Source organism: Girardinichthys multiradiatus, chromosome 23 (assembly GCF_021462225.1).
Source record: "Girardinichthys multiradiatus isolate DD_20200921_A chromosome 23, DD_fGirMul_XY1, whole genome shotgun sequence".
Taxonomy (NCBI): Eukaryota; Metazoa; Chordata; class Actinopteri; order Cyprinodontiformes; family Goodeidae; genus Girardinichthys; species Girardinichthys multiradiatus.
The window spans coordinates 51,117,439-51,134,161 of NC_061815.1; positions in this window are offsets into that span (position 1 = coordinate 51,117,439).

Genomic DNA, 16,723 nt, shown 5'->3' on the forward strand with positions numbered 1-16,723 from the left:
GTGTGATGTTTCTATAAAGACGCAGGGTCTCTGGTTCTGTAAGGTGAGTCGATGTTTTAACCGGATGAGCTGAATCGGAACAGAATCGTTCTTTAGCTGAAGGTTCTGCTCACCGCACAGGAGCGATTTCAGACTAAACTAAACATTTCGTGTGTTTATGGAGAGAGACCACCTTAAATCTCTGATGTATCTCAGCCTGGAGCTACAGAGGATCTGGGTCCGTATTCCCACAGAATCCTGAGACTAAAACTAGCTCCTAGTGACGTCATTCTAAGAAAAATCGTAAAAGTTCTTAAATGCTAAGATTTTCCCTTCAGTCAGATGAAAGTTATTCATGCATCATCTGAGGTCTTCAGAGAGCTCCTAACGTGAGGAGATGTTCAGAGCAGTGAGGAGGACCTTTAGTGAACCTAAGAGTGTCTGAAGCAGAGAAGATACACTCAATGGCCACTTTATTAGGTATACAGTTCAGCTGCTTGTTGACCTCAGCCAATCATACGGCAGCATCTGGACGTGTTGAAGACGACTTGGTGAAGTTCAAACTGCGCATCAGAAAGCAGAAAAAAGGGGACTGGTCCGACTGTTGGTGCTAGACAGGTTGGTCTGAGTATTTCAGAAACTGCTGATCTACTGGGATTTTCCTGCACAACTATTTCTCACGTTTACAGAGAATTTTCAGAGACGTGAAATGATCCGTTGAGCGTTGTTGCCGCAACAGGCAGAAGGAGAATGGACCGGTTCAAGATGATCGAAATCAGAATCAGCTTTATTGCCAAGTTCGTACATACAAACAAGGAATTTGACTCCGGTCCACTTTGCTCTTTGGTTTTGTTTTTGCATTACAGAATATACAAATTTACGATATACAATATACACATATATAATAAAAAGGTGCATTTGCAACATCTGTATGCTGTTGTTTTGTACTCTATTAAATGTTCAACAGAGAAACAGCCTGGAGGAAGAAACTGTCTCTGTGGCGGCTGGTTTTAGCGAACAGTGCTCTGTAGCGCCACCTGAAGGTAAAACTCTAAACAGTTTATGTGCAGGGTGTGTGGGGTCTGCAGAGATTTTAGCAGCTCTTTTCCTGACCCTAGACCTGTATATGTTCTAGATGGAGGGAAGGTCAGTCCTGATTATTCGTTGCAGTCTGGACCTGTCCTGTTTTGTGGATGAGCCAAAGATAACAGTAGAGATTGGAAACATCCTGGTTTTATGAGTTGATTCCAGATGGCAGGATCAGAATTTAGTTTAAACGACATTGAAGCAAGGATCCATCCATATCAGTCACACTTTTAGCCTCTTAGTATTAAGTGAGCATTTAACCACCAAAGCCTGACTGATAATAGTTGCAGACCATGTCCATCCCTTCATTAACACAGTGAAGCAATCCTTTGATGGATACTATGTCAAAATGAGTTCCCTGTACTCCACTGACCTCCACAGTCACCAGTCCTGATCTAACAGAAAAAGTTTGGGATTTGGTGAGATGGGAGAGTCCCATGAGGGTTATATAGTGCTCCAATCTGCATTAACTGTGATGCTATCATCATATCAGCTGATAGAAAGGCAGCATTTTGAATCAGCTGAAGGCTTTTAACTGCATTTTGTGGACATCCTGATAGTAAAGAATTACAATAGTCCAGCCTTGAAGTAACAAATGCATGGACTAGTTTTTCAGTGTCACTCCTGGACAGGATATTTCTAATGTTGGCAATGTTCTGGAGGTGAAAGAAGGAAATCCTAGAAACCTGTTTAATATGGGATTTAAATGACATGTCCTAGTCAAAGTTAACACCAAGGTTTTTTACTTTATTATCAGAGGTCAATTTAATGCCATCCAGGTTAAGTGATTGACTAAGCAGTTTCTTTTTTAAAGACTCCGGTCCAAAGACGAAACTTCTGTCTTGTCTGAATTTAGAAGCAGAAAATTTAAAGTCATCCAAGTTTTTATATCTTCAAGACATGCTTGTAGACTATCTAACTGGTTGGGTTCATCAGGATTTATGGATAAATAAAGCTGAGTATCATCAGCGTAACAGTGAAACTTTATCCTATGCTGCCTGATAATTTGACCTATTGGAAGCATATATATAGTAAAGAGAATTGACCCAAGTACTGAACCCTGTGGTACTCCACAATTAACCCTGGAGTTTAAAGATGATTTATCATTTACATGAACAAACTGGAATCTGTCAGACAGATAAGATTTAAACCAGCCTAGCGCTGTTCCCCTGATCCCTACAGCATATTCCAGCCTTTTTAAGAGAATATTATGGTCGACTGTATGAAATGCAGCACTGAGATCTAACAGAACCAGAACAGACACAAGTCCATTATCTGAGGCCATAAGAATATCATTAGTGACTTTCAGCAGAGCTGTTTCAGTGCTATGATGAGCTCTGAAACCTGACTGAAACTCTTCAAACAGGTCATTGCTGTATAAATGTTCACACATTTGATTAGCAACAATTTTCTCAAGAATTTTAGATAAGAATGGAAGATTGGATATAGGTCTGTAATTTATTAAATCATCTCGATCAAGCGAAGGTTTCTTGAGTAAAGGTTTATATACAGCTAACTTAAAAGCCTGTGGTTCTGATCCATTTACTAAAGATATATTAATCATATCTAAAATGGGGCTGGTAATCAGAGGGAACACTTCCTTAAATAATTTGGTTGGGATTGGGTCTAACATACAAGTTGAAGGTTTAGATGAAGCTAATATTTCTGATAACTCAGGAAGCTCCACAGGATCAAAACAGTCCAAACTCAAATCAGGTTCTGCAGTTATTTCCAATGTTGTCTCACTTGCTGAGGATGAAGTTATCATCTTCAGGAGTATGTCGAAGATTTTCTTTTTAATAGAATCAATTTTATTTAAGAAGAATCCCATAAAAAATGACTGCTAAGAGCTAAGGGAATGGATGGCTCAACAGAGCTATGACTCTGTGTAAATTTAGCAACTGTACTAAAGAGAAACCTAGGATTATTCTTGTTCTCTTCTATTAATGATGAGAAATAAGCTGTTCTAGCTTGGTGAAGTGTCTTTTTATACAACAGTAGGCTATTTTTCCAGATTAAGTAGGAATCCTCTAGGTGTGTAGAGCGCCATTTTCTCTCCAATTTTCTAACATTGTGCCTTAAAGTATGCAGCTCTGAATTAAACCAAGGAGCTAGCCTCCTATGAATAATTACCTTCTTTTTCAAGGGGGCTGCATTGTCTAATGCATCACGCAATGATGAAGAAACACTATGAACAAGAGAATCAATTTGTGAAGGGGAAGAAACTAAATTATTGCCCTCCACTGTGTTTTTCTGTGATAATGAGGAAATTAAAAGTGGAACAGATTCTTTAAAGGTTGTTACAGCATCGTCTGATAATGATCTACTATAATGCAATTTTCTTTCAGGTGTGGAGTACTTGGTTAAATTAAACTCAAAGGTAATTAAGAAATGGTCAGACAGGACAAGGTTATCTTACTTTATCTAAATGTACTCGTACTCGTTGTCTTCCGCTTATCCGGGACCGGGTCGCGGGGGCAGTAGACTCAGCAGAGACGCCCGGACGTCCCTCTCTCCAGACACCACCTCCAGCTCCGCCAGGGGGAGCCCAAGGTATTCCCTGGCCAGCCGAGAGACATAGTCCCTCCAGCGTGTCCTGGGCCGTCCCCTGGGCCTCCAAATTAAACTCAAAGGTTATTAAGAAATGGTCAGACAGGACAGGGTTATGAGAAAATATTGTTATGTATTTACACTCACTGCCATATGTCAGCACAAGGTCCAGAGAATGAAGACAAAGGTGGGTAGGTTTGTTAATGTTTTGAGCAAAGCCAATTGAATCTAAGATAGCATTAAATGCTATATTTAAGCTATCACTTTCAGTGTCAACATGAATGTTAAAATACCCCACTATAATAACTTTATCTGTATTTAACTCTAAATCAGATAAAAGGTCTGAATACTGATCTAAAAATTGAGAGTAAGGGCCTGGTGGACGGTACAAAACAACAAACAGAAGAGGTTTTAGTGCTTTGCAATTTGGATGAGGAAAACTAAGGATTAAATATTCAAAAGAGTTGTAGCTATTGATTGCTCTGGGACTAATCAATAAATCAGACTGAAAGATGGTTGGTCTGAGTTGTGTTTATTTTTATTAGATTTTCCTGATTTCCTCCTTTTAGATTATTTTTAAATCTATTCAATTTTGGCCGTGGGCGAGACACTGTCTTAATAGGGTAATGGGTGGGTAGCAGTACAGAAGTTGCAGAGAGGAGTGTTAAACTACGACCCTGCTTCCTGGTCTGAACCCTGAGTTGTCAGAGTTTTGGAGAACTAATAAATTTGGCCAAATTCCTAGAAAGAAGAGCTGCTCCATCCAAAATGGGATGGATGCCGTCTCTCTGGATCAGACCAGGTTTTCCCCAAAATGTTCGCCAATTATCGATATAGCCCACATTGTTTTCTGGACACCACCTAGACAGCCAGCGGTTGAATGACAGCATGCAGCTAAACATGTCATCACTGGTCAGATCAGGGAGGGGACCAGAGAAAATTACGGAGTCCGACATTGTTTTGGCAAACTTACACACCGAAGACACAAACTTTGGTGACCTCCGATTGACGTAACCGGGTGTCATTACCGCCAGCGTGAATAACAATCTTACTGTATTTATGCTGATCCTTAACCAGCAGTTTTAGGTAGGATTTGATGTCGCCCGTTCTGGACCCTGGCAGACATTTGACTATGGTCGCTGGTGTCTCTAGTGCCACGTTTCTGACTATGGAGCTGCCAATTATCAGAGTTGGCTTCTCAGCGGGTGTGTCACTGAGCGGGGAAAATCTGTTAGAAACGCAGACGGGTTGGTGGTGCACAGGTCACCACCAACCCGTGGGATCTAGAACTACAGGTCCTTTTCAAAATATTAACATATTGTGATAAAGTTAATTATTTTCCATAATGTAATGATGAAAATTTAACATTCATATATTTTAGATTCATTTCACACTAACTGAAATATTTCAGGTCTTTTATTGTCTTAATATGGATGATTTTGGCATACAGCTCATGAAAACCCAAAATTCCTATCTCACAAAATTAGCATATCATTAAAAGGGTCTCTAAACGAGCTATGAACCTAATCATCTGAATCAACGAGTTAACTCTAAACACCTGCAAAAGATTCCTGAGGCCTTTAAAACTCCCAGCCTGGTTCATCACTCAAAACCCCAATCATGGGTAAGACTGCCGACCTGACTGCTGTCCAGAAGGCCACTATTGACACCCTCAAGCAAGAGGGTAAGACACAGAAAGACATTTCTGAACGAATAGGCTGTTCCCAGAGTGCTGTATCATGGCACCTCAGTGGGAAGTCTGTGGGAAGGAAAAAGTGTGGCAGAAAACGCTGCACAACGAGAAGAGGTGACCGGACCTTGAGGAAGATTGTGGAGAAGGGCCGATTCCAGACCTTGGGGGACCTGCGGAAGCAGTGGACTGAGTCTGGAGTAGAAACATCCAGAGCCACCGTGCACAGGCGTGTGCAGGAAATGGGCTACAGGTGCCGCATTCCCCAGGTCAAGCCACTTTTGAACCAGAAACAGCAGCAGAAGCGCCTGACCTGGGCTACAGAGAAGCAGCACTGGACTGTTGCTCAGTGGTCCAAAGTACTTTTTTCGGATGAAAGCAAATTCTGCATGTCATTCGGAAATCAAGGTGCCAGAGTCTGGAGGAAGACTGGGGAGAAGGAAATGCCAAAATGCCAGAAGTCCAGTGTCAAGTACCCACAGTCAGTGATGGTCTGGGGTGCCGTGTCAGCTGCTGGTGTTGGTCCACTGTGTTTTATCAAGGGCAGGGTCAATGCATCTAGCTATCAGGAGATTTTGGAGCACTTCATGCTTCCATCTGCTGAAAAGCTTTATGGAGATGAAGATTTCATTTTTCAGCACGACCTGGCACCTGCTCACAGTGCCAAAACCACTGGTAAATGGTTTACTGACCATGGTATCACTGTGCTCAATTGGCCTGCCAACTCTCCTGACCTGAACCCCATAGAGAATCTGTGGGATATTGTGAAGAGAACGTTGAGAGACTCAAGACCCAACACTCTGGATGAGCTAAAGGCCGCTATCGAAGCATCCTGGGCCTCCATAAGACCTCAGCAGTGCCACAGGCTGATTGCCTCCATGCCACGCCGCATTGAAGCAGTCATTTCTGCCAAAGCATTCCCGACCAAGTATTGAGTGCATAACTGTACATGATTATTTGAAGGTTGACGTTTTTTGTATTAAAAACACTTTTCTTTTATTGGTCGGAAGAAATATGCTAATTTTGTGAGATAGGAATTTTGGGTTTTCATGAGCTGTATGCCAAAATCATCCATATTAAGACAATAAAAGACCTGAAATATTTCAGTTAGTGTGCAATGAATCTAAAATATATGAATGTTAAATTTTCATCATGACATTATGGAAAATAATGAACTTTATCACAATATGCTAATATTTTGAGAAGGACCTGTATACTTTCTACGTACCGTCACCCAGCCGGCAGGAAGCCCAGGCTGCGCGGGTTCTGCTGGAGGACTGCTACAGGGAGCTACCCTCGGTGGCTCCACGCTGGCTAAGGGGCCTCGGCTATCTGCTGGTTTTTCAACAGCGTGGAGCCGGACCTCCAATTCCGACACCCTCGCCTCCAAAGCTACAAAAATGCTACATTTATTACACGTACCATTATCACTAATGGAGGCAGAGGAGTAACTGAACATCTGACACAGAGACCAGTGTAATGGAAAATTATTTCAAAGTGCTCTGATATTCCCTTCACCTCTCTCATTTGTTTCTGTGTTGTATCACTCACAGGTGACCTTCCATCTACCTCTCACCTCTGACCTCTGTGTTTGATTAGTGTTCTGTTTTTATTAGCAGATGGACTCTAAATTCAAATGCTGGAGAGTTTTATGGTTAACACTTCCTGAAGTGTATATTTCAAGGGAAGGTAGATGGGTGGCCTCATAAATAACTTTGTTAACTCTGACCCGGGGAGGGTCTAGGGGCCATATTTCTAAAACTCCTTGAAGTTGAGATAACACCCTCATTTCTGGTATAAATACTGTGTGTAAATGTTGATCGGGGCTCTGTTTCACTGACTAACCTCAGTGTCAGGGTCTTCAAACGCTGAATGCCTTTGAATAAAACTTATAAGACAAAGTCCGGATTTTCTCTTGTTGTGAGTCAACTTCTACCCACTTTGATAAGAAAATTCCACAACAATTTTAGCGTCACGAACAGGATCTAACGTGCCAGAGGAGACCGCAGGATGGGACACGGACGCCTGGCCAGCCTGAGAGTTGTTCTCAGTCCACCTCCATATTACGGTAGTGGAGTCCTCATGCCCGCCTGCGGCGTCTGGCTGATTAGATCCGAACAATTTGTCTTCAAATATATCTGGGTGAGAAGTTGCTCTGAATGATATAATGTATATTATTATTTTTATTACACATTAACCATCATCTCCTAACTAATTAATTAGGTTCCAGAGTTGCGAGAGGGAGGACATCAGCTGAGGGCCCGGTTACCCTGCAAAAGGAATTGCAGGGAGGTTCTTATTGGTAACAATAAGATAAAGCAAAACACAGGGTTTTGCGGGTGGTTTTTAGCGATTTTCTACACCTCATAAAGGAGAAAAGCCAGTGGGCAGACGTGCCGCTGAACAGGTAAAAAAAAAAATGGTTCCGGAACCTTGAGGCATCAGGGGTGTCTCCTTCTTCATACTCTGATTTATAAAATAATGAAAGGAAAAAGTGGGGATGATTGTGTTAAATGTGCTTTAATTTGGAAGATAAGTTTGGTTTTTCACAGCGTGGAAGTTTGAGTGTAAATAAGTTAAATAGTTTAAAAAGTTTCAAGTAAAACAGTTGATGGAAAAATAAAAAAATAAAAACAAGAAAAGATTAAAAAGCACAGAGTGCATCAATTAAGGGGTTAAAGAGTTAAAACTTTCCTGAAGGAAGTTTTGTTTGTCTTAAATATTGCGATCAGTCGGTAAAGAAGGTAAAATTGAAAAGGGACATTAGAGATGTGAAAAGAAAGTTGTTTTAGAAAGGAGTATAGTTCATGTTGTGGAAGGAAGTGACAGGCAGGGGGACAACTGACTGACTGACTGATAATATGTATTTGTACAAAATTTGAACCTATACTAAACTTTTCTTCTGCCTCTCTCACACACAAATACACACATATATGGGATTTAAGTTCAACATCTGCGTTTTTGAGTCTGGATTTTAGAAACCTGCCCTTCTCCATGGCTACTCCGCCAGAGACGCTTCTCCAGCACGGCCTGAAAGAGAGAGATCTGCCTTCCTGCATGTTGAAAATCGCAGTGTGACTTTCTACAAGAAAAAAAAAACAAAGCTCAGAAGAAGTCTGGACCCACTGAGATGGACAACGATCCATGCTGTTTGCAAGAGCCAGAAGAGCGATACACTGGATTTATATTGAAAGCACATCTTATGAAGGCAGAAGAGAAACCGGAGCAAAGTTTCTTCTTTCTCCCTCCTGGAGAAGATAAAGTGGACAAAAAATGATTGAATGTCTCACCAACAGACCGGGGAAGGGCCTGGTTGTTTTTTTGGACTGATAGAGGACCGTGTGCCTGATAGTCTGACTCTGGAGCGATTTAGAAACTGATGGGGGTAACGTACAAACACACACACATTTGCATAAATCTTTTCCTATTTTCTGCAATGAAGAACGCTTATTAACCGCTGCTCATGTGATGCTTACTTGACGTTGACAGATATAGCGGGTTAAAATATTATTTTAGGGTTAGAAAAGTATCTTTAAAAGGGTGATAACTTAACTCATTTGATACTTTCCAGTTAATTATTTTAGAGAAACAAGTTCTCTTTCGTCGTGGAATATTCAGGGTCAATTATTCTAGTTATTAAAAGTTATTAAAAGCAGAGGAAGTTACAACATCTCCAAAACTCAGCAGTAACCATGTGTTTCTATGTTATTCTCAGGACAGATCTCATGAAGGAGTATTTTTAAAACCCAGCGCATGCGTAACACCTGATGGGTTTCTCCTTCAGGTATAATTTTCTGTTGTCAGAGTTTGTATCCCATAAATCTAATGGGTAGAGACCTCATTAAAACAGTCTTAGTTCTACTGCAGATGGTCTTCATACAGTCTCTGACACAGTACTTACAGTTTGGTGCAGTTTTTGTCCGCAAGTGTTAACTGACGCTTATGGAAAGTACAAATTCATTGTTTTTCACAGCAGCTGCTGGGAAGAGGTTATATTAGGTTTTTCTTCCCTCTTCTGATTCATGCAGCGTGTTTATTTATACTGTACCTTATATCAGGTCCTGACAAAAAACTATGAAAGGTTTGGTTCTGCAGGTTCTTTTTTCTCCCTTTGGAGAAGGAAAGGACACCTGATCAGTTCTGTGTTGCACAGAAATATTAAAACACTTGTTGTTTTCTAAGATATCACCAGCTAAAAACTTTTAAAACTTTTGAGAGTAATTGGTTTTGTTAAACATATTTCCCTTGGTAAAACAAACCTTTAAAATGAGTATGAAAAAATTGGGTTATTTAGAAAGAATTTGATTGGACAGTGGTACCACACAAAAATTAAACTGCTTCCTAAAAGACTCTGCATGAAAAGGCCTTCAGAACCGTGGAGTTATTTTCCACCACAGTACCAAGTTTTTAAGCATGCTTTTTCTTTATTTTAAAACAGATCTGGGTTTTGTTTTGTTTTTGGTTTTTTAGCATAATGTTTGTCTGAAGCTTCTTATGAACTGGGTTAGAAGCAAATATGATCTGAGGTAAATTAGGAGCTGTGAACTAATAATTTTAAATCTGATTATTGTCCAAGCAGAAATAATATATTTAGCCAATCCTTCAATCTCTGCAGAAAGTTAACACCATTGTTCAATGCAGTAGTACTCAACTTGTGGTTCCTGGACTCCTGAAGCCTGTAAGCCATAGATTTTGGGTCCATGAAATTATAAGACTTAATTAAAGGTAGGCTGATTACTTATTAAAATAGATCTAAGCCAATGATGAGTTCCAGTCATTTTGGTGACTTTGAAATGCAATAATACTCAAAATTTCTACTCTGGTGAACACAGATTGGGGTTGAAGAGTTTAGTTTTGGAACCAAGGTTAGGACTTGTATAACGGAATAAAGACAAGTAAAATCCTTTATTTTAGGAAAAGAAAAGAAATAAAGGCTCTCTTAACAGTAAGAGGATGGTCGGCTCAAACTCAAGTCTCCTTGTTTGATTTCTTAGGGTTTAAAGATTAAAGGAATACATAGGAGTACAAAGGTACACAAGGTAATTTCAGATTACTAAGAGATAAAATATTGGAACATTTATCACCATTGGATTATTAAAGAGGGGTTCTAGTGATAAGTTCTCCCCAACTCTCAAAATTTAAATAGCCAAATTAAAGAAAATGATGTTTGTTCTTTTTTGAAACATTATGTGGGAAAAAGTCCAGTTTGGAGACAAGCTTCTTATCTTAATTTATGATTAAGTCAAACACTGCAGTTTTGTTTAGTTTGGGTATAACATAAAAATGTCAATGCTGACTTTTCTAATTTCCCCTCGGGGATCAATAAAGTATCTTTGAATTTGAATTGAATTAAATTAAAAATACTTCTTTGCATTTAACTTGAAATTCTGCAATGCAGCTGCGATCAAATTGAGCCAAACAAAAAGAGAACTATAACAATAACTCTCAGGATTGTAGTTATTATTACAGAGTTACAGTACAAAGAATTAGCAAAAGGTTTCAGCATCAGTAAATTTGGATTCATATAAGAGAAAACTGTTGCTGTGCTTCTAAATACTTTGAGATCTCTTTGGACTATGTGCACTCATTTTTAAAAAAAAACAATCCTGAAGATTGTCATAACAACATTGATCAATTATAGCATTAAAAGATATGGTTGAGAAAACATATTCTGAAAAGAGATTGTTAAAAATTTATTTGAATTCTTGAAGCTTCAAATTTGGCCATTTGTCTGTCTCTGATGTTTTGTCTTTGTTTTGTTGGTATGAATGTTTGATTATATGTTGCATGAAACAATAATCCATGTTTGGAATAATGTTTCTAAATCTCAGATTGATTAAAACTTTGAGTTTTCAGGAGAGTTAAGAAGCAGCTTGTTTCTGAGGTAGGTGCATGTTAATAGCTTTGCAGTTTAAGTTACACTAATGTGGGATGGGATGAAGAAACTGTGGGTCCGCCCATAGGCTGTCAATCAGAGGTTAGTTCTGCCTGACTCCGCCCACCTACTAGATTGGTTCATGCCTTTGTTGTCATGGTAACGCTCAGCACCTCCCTTCCTGAGTTTTAACACTGTTTAAGAGACAATAGAGTCAAAATGCTTGTAGTGATTGTTGCCTTAAAAACATGTTTTTTTTGTATAATAATTAAGGATGTAGCATGACTTTTAGATTTATGTGTTTTATTATTAAAAGGTTAATGAAATAGTTTAAACTAGTTTGAAGAATTAGTTTTGCATGCAGAATCATTGGTGATTTATTAGATTGAAAGTTTCCCTGGTACCATTAAGCTAGCTGACAGTTCAAGATATGCAAAAGTAAGGAATATATTTTTGATAAAGAATCAGAGTCATGCCTTTATACTTGGTGGGAATTATTTATTAGATTCAATTTGTAGGGTTTATTCATCCAAATTACATTGGATGTCCATTAATCTAATACTCATCTTTGTACAAAACAAATTAGGATGATATGTGACTAATTTCTAAGTGAGACATTGATGAACTAAATAATTACAGTTTGTGTTTAGTTGTTGATGGAACTGAATTACAGTTAAAAACATCTGGATTTTCTTTATGTTGCTTTCATTACATTCATAGTGACACATGGTTATGTCAGAATTCATTTCTTTGGTTCTATGTAATGTGATCTTGGTTACTAAAACGTTTTTGTACAAACTTTTTGCTGGATTGTCGCATGGGTTGGACCCTGCGCCAGAAGAGGGGAATGTCAGAATAAAGTAACATGGGGTTCCAAAAGTTTTAGCACTCATGGGAAAAAGGGTAGCTCAGACCTCCAGTGAGGACTTAGTGACAATGCGAGAGAGACGTTGTACTTTGTTTCTATAAATGGTGCATAGCTCCCTAAGACCACATTATGAAAACCTCTCTGAAATTATGGTGTTGATTCTTTTGTGAAATTTTACATCTCCATAGATTAGACCATTTTTGAAATTATTTTTGGGTTTTCTGAAACTATGAAATATTGACCTGTAATCAGACCTTCCTCAAACATCATGTCACATTTTTGATATTCAGAATATTTAGCTGATGGTCACTGCTAGTATATCAGGTGAAGTCAGAAGATCAATTCTTTGGATTTTGTTGGATGTTTTGATGAAGTTCATGTAGTTAAGCACTTAGGTTTGAGAATGGGACTTTGAATTGAAAATTAGCCAAGTGTTGTGAAGGCTCTGCCTATTGTTCTCACTTATATGAGATTGAGACAAAGGACACAGGTAAATCTCAGTCCTTTTGAAGTGCTGTGTGGCAGGTCTCCTAATTTGGACATGGGGATATTGCCAAGATAATTTTCTTCCACATCTTTGTGTGAAGATAGGATGTTGTTTTACTGTCAAAACCTGTCCACTGTGTTTTCTCAAGTTTCACAGACAGTGAAGGCTGCATTACCAGAAACAGCCACTTCCACCCTCCAGTCCTTTATTCCTGGCGACTGGATTCTGGTCAGAGAATTTAGGAGAAAACACAGGAAGTCCATGTGCTGGAATGGCCCATATCAGATCCTACTAGACAGCCAGAAAAGCTGCAGGAAAGCTGCAGGAAAGCTCCAGCTCCTCCAGTTTCATCTGGCTTCCAGGACGCAAGTCATCTTCCAACTGGATCATCCACGGCCTGAAAGGTGTGAGGACAGCGGACCACCACAAGATAAAGAACTGTAAGCTGATCACTGGCGAGTGATTGAAGAGGTGGTTGAAGAACACTGTTCTTACAAGGGCACAATAATCCCTTGGGCAGTGCCACGTTTTTCAGAATCTACTTAAGGCCATCGCATTACCTGAAAGTTAGAAGTCATAAGGTCATTTGCCTCACTGCACACACACCACAGTGAGAGACACATAGGAAACATACAGGGAAGACTTCTACACATTGCACATAACCTTTCTCTGGATGATGAACTGGTGACGCCTGCAACAGAGAGACAGTCAAATATGCGCCACGATGCTTATTCTCCTTAATTTCTTAAGCAGGTTAGAGTTCCTGTTTCTAAATATATTTCTAGAGGAGCTTCCTACGACCGCCCACCTGTACCAGACTGGTAGCAGGGCAGCTTGAAGCCACTCAGGAGAGGCAGCAGGATTTTTTTTTATTATTATTATTTTTTTTAAAGTTGTTTATAATTTGTTTTCTTTGAGAAAAAACTGTTTGCTTTCTGTACCAGAAGAAAGGACATTCCACTTCAAGGTCACGATGCAGTTAAATGGAAGATGGTCTGTTCTGATGCTAATGATTGGTATTTCAAGTATTTTTATAACTCTTGTGTTCATTTGGGAAAAGGTACAGCAAAGACAATGTAAGGCTAATTTGAGGAATTGTGCTAATAATACTCATCAGCGGATTCGAAGAGAGATCCATCACTTTTCTGACTACTATGATCATGCTGATAATGTCTGGTGGCAACTGATGCATCAAACCGTGAGGAAGATAAGAAATGATAGTTGCTATGTTTGTTGTTTGATTCCACGTGCTATTAATGATCACCCATTTTTGGTACCAGTTCCTATTGATGCTACTTATGCTCTAGGTACTTTCTTTCCAGATAACCGGTTGGTGGAGGTCATTTTTCCTTGGGTGATGGTTTTGTATAATTTTCTTTTAGTTTTGTGATTATCTTGTAATCAGAAGAAAGGAGTGTAATGGAAAATTATTTCAAAGTGCTCTGATATTCCCTTCACCTCTCTCATTTGTTTCTGTGTTGTATCACTCACAGGTGACCTTCCATCTACCTCTCACCTCTGACCTCTGTGTTTGATTAGTGTTCTGTTTTTATTAGCAGATGGACTCTAAATTCAAATGCTGGAGAGTTTTATGGTTAACACTTCCTGAAGTGTATATTTCAAGGGAAGGTAGATGGGTGGCCTCATAAATAACTTTGTTAACTCTGACCCGGGGAGGGTCTAGGGGCCATATTTCTAAAACTCCTTGAAGTTGAGATAACACCCTCATTTCTGGTATAAATACTGTGTGTAAATGTTGATCGGGGCTCTGTTTCACTGACTAACCTCAGTGTCAGGGTCTTCAAACGCTGAATGCCTTTGAATAAAACTTATAAGACAAAGTCCGGATTTTCTCTTGTTATGAGTCAACTTCTACCCACTTTGATAAGAAAATTCCACAACACCAGGAGAGAGGAGGAGACTCAGAGAGAGAAACAGTAGAACGGGTAGCCATGGTGGAGCTAAAGCTAACGCTAAGCTAGCGACCCCTTACCACTACTAGAAAAACCCCCAAACGTTAAAAGTAGCAACAGAAAGTATGTGTTTTAATGTGCTTATGTATTAGAACAAGTAAGAGATATCACAGTAGAGAGAAATCAGATCAAACGAGAGAACTTCACACTAGAGGGTGACACGGGAGTGGATTTTCTCTCCTGTCCCATCCCACTCCCACAGAAAAATGTCTTGTCCCATCCCACTCCCACAGAAAAATGTCTTGACCCATCCCAATCCCAGGCCAGCATAACAAAAAACATCCTGTCCCGTCCCACTCCTGGTAAATTGACTCTCACTCCCATTCAGAACAACTCCCACTCCTGTGACTCTCCCATTTTTGTTTTCTTCATTTAGTCTTTTGGCAATTTGTTTCTTTGAAGGACCAGTTAGGTCCCTGTTTTTAGCTGTAGTAAAGGCCAGTTAAAGTAAAAAGAATAATAATGAAGAAATAATAAAATATCAAACAAGGAAACAGACCATGTCTATGTTAGTTGAATAAACAAAATGTACATAGTTGTATTTTACTCATTAATTAAGTGACTGTTTCCTTTGAACAATGACATCAATTTTATGTTTCAAGTTGCTGAAAAAAAAGAAAAATCCACCTAGTTAGAGAACTGTACTTGGTGAACAAAAGGCCAAAAAGACAAAACCTTCATAATTTAGAAACTGTAGCTCAATGGTTCACAGCCCTGGTCCTCCCTGCAAGTTTTAGATGTTTGTCTGCTCCAGAACACCTGATTTAAATTCTGACATGACCTCCTATACAGGCATCAAGAATGGAGGGTCAAACTGGACAAAATTAATACAATAAAATCATCATTAAATAAATAAATGTTGTGAATGTCCCATAAGTGAAGTAAATGTAACATGAAAGAAATGTAACATTAAATGTGCCATTAAATTAAAGGTGCCATTTATTTATTTAATACATCATTAGAAACAATAAATGTACCATTATATCATGAAATGGACTATTATGCAATTAAATGTGCCACTGAATAATTAAGTATAATTTTAAAGACGACATGACGTAATTAGTGGTACACTTAATATTTAATAATGTATTAAATAAATTGTACATTTAATGGTACATTCAAATTTTTTTTTTCACAACATATTTATTTAATATCTTCCCTTGATGAAGCCTTTCTATACGGAGTCCGCGAGGGGACAAGGGGGGATGTTTTCTCTTTTTTGTGTCCCCACGCAATAGTCTTTGAGTTATTTCGCAATACTTTGTGGGATAGTTTCCAAACCAGATAACTGCAAAAATGAAACAAACACTACACCCGTTTTGAGATTTATTGAGTTTTATTTTGAAATCAGCGTTAAATAAAATGATCTTCAAATCAGACTAAAAGACAGTTTTTATCCACAAGCTGTCAAACAAACTACTGAACAATAAAACTACATGAAACCACATCTGTGACACTTTATTTCCTTATTACTGCTGCATGATGGGTACTTTTTTTGTACACCATTAGTGTTTTTGTTTTTATCGTGAGTTGAACGGTTCTTCTTATCCTAAACATTTCATCGCATTGTTTACTGCGTGTTAACCTGCATATGACAAATAAACCATATCAATGACATATCAGTGTTTGTTTTATGAGCAGTTTATCATCTGTGCTGTTGCTCCAAAATGCTGAACGCAAAAGTATTGCGTGGAGACGCAAAATAAATAAATTTCCCCATGTCCCCTCACGGGCTTCCGTACCTTACCTCTTAAATCTTTAATGCAGCAGTTTTGTTGGTCAGATGAGACTTGACACATGATGGTACTTTTGGTTTGATGAATGAAGAGATGCAGGACTGATTCAATCCAGAATCTGTCTAACAAGTGTCCCTTAATCACTGGTGAACTTGATTACTACTAAACACGTTTTATAAGCAGCAGACTGCGTGTTAAAACCGCTACATTCAACTCTCCTGAAGTTTGGTAATATTTGAGACTTTCCTGTCAGCTCTATGAGTTTAATAGATAAATCTTTACTTCTGACTTTACGTTACAAATCCAATTTTACCACGTCCAGTTCTCCACCTGCGTTTGTTCCCTCCATCCTGAACGCAGGTGGAAAACACCGAGCAGAAGCACTGTTGGCTTGTGGGTCATGTAGTTCGTTTGACTCACATTATAGTTTAGGCTTCTTGGAAAAAAACTACACAATGGCGGCGTTGATCCAAGTTTTA